Raw genomic sequence first — 934 nt, forward strand, 5'->3', positions numbered from 1 at the left:
GATAAATAGTATTATGTTATTATATTACAATATAATGTAATTCTTGTTGGGTAACATAAGGTTACGACACCGTTCAACACCCTCATTTATTTTTAGTATGATTGTTTTGACCACGGTTAACAACTTTGGGCTAGCTAACCCCACATTCATCAGTTACGTTAACTGTATAGCTAGATAGGCAACAAATTAGCTAGCTAGCACACCCCGGTCTTCTGCCTCAGTCTCCCGGCGCTGCGAGGCTTCAGCCGGGATGAGAGCTGACAACAGCCCCGGTCCGCGGACACATCCATGGTCAGCCCCTAGCCAGCTAACAACCATTCACTATCATTACAGCCCGGCCCGGGGACACATCTACAGTTAGCCCCCAGCCAGCTAGCAACCATCCCGATCAGCACTTAACTCCGGTGCTAAGAACGCTAATGGTAATTTACTGAACCGTCGGGAAACAGACCCAGAGCAGCGGCCACTCGTAACGATAGCAACACCTCCATTAGCGTTAACAGTGCCCCCTCTTTCGCTTTTAGCCGTCTGTACAGTTAGCTAAATTGACCAGACAAAACAGGAATAAGGCACCAAAAGGACTATTAGTAATGTACGCCTTGTGTGTTCTTCCCGTCAAAATTAAAAAGTAAACACTTTTGTTTTTGCTTTTTTTTTTTACGTTTTTTTTCCCAACACTCATGAATCTTTTTTCAGTGTTAGTCAGTTTTTTTTTTTACGTTTAACACTACGTAACACTAACTTAACTTTAGTTTTACAGTTATTTTTGGAATTTATGGTCAATAAACCTCATTTATAGGAAATTATACCTAATGTTTGAGTTAGAAAAACAGAAATGAGGAATTATTTAGACTAAAATTAAAGAAATGTATGTTGATGGATAATCACAGACTGGAATATGTCAATTTCTACTCAATACTATTTCAAAACCACT

The 934-nt window shown here is 39.8% G+C and overlaps 1 protein-coding gene across 9 annotated transcripts in view; it reads left to right on the forward strand.

The window, feature by feature from the left end:
- The window catches only part of ralgapa2 (Ral GTPase activating protein catalytic subunit alpha 2), a 105,888-nt gene that overhangs the window by 59,648 nt on the left and 45,306 nt on the right, over positions 1–934 (forward strand). The window lies entirely within an intron of this gene.

Source organism: Etheostoma spectabile, chromosome 20 (assembly GCF_008692095.1).
Source record: "Etheostoma spectabile isolate EspeVRDwgs_2016 chromosome 20, UIUC_Espe_1.0, whole genome shotgun sequence".
Classification (NCBI taxonomy): Eukaryota; Metazoa; Chordata; class Actinopteri; order Perciformes; family Percidae; genus Etheostoma; species Etheostoma spectabile.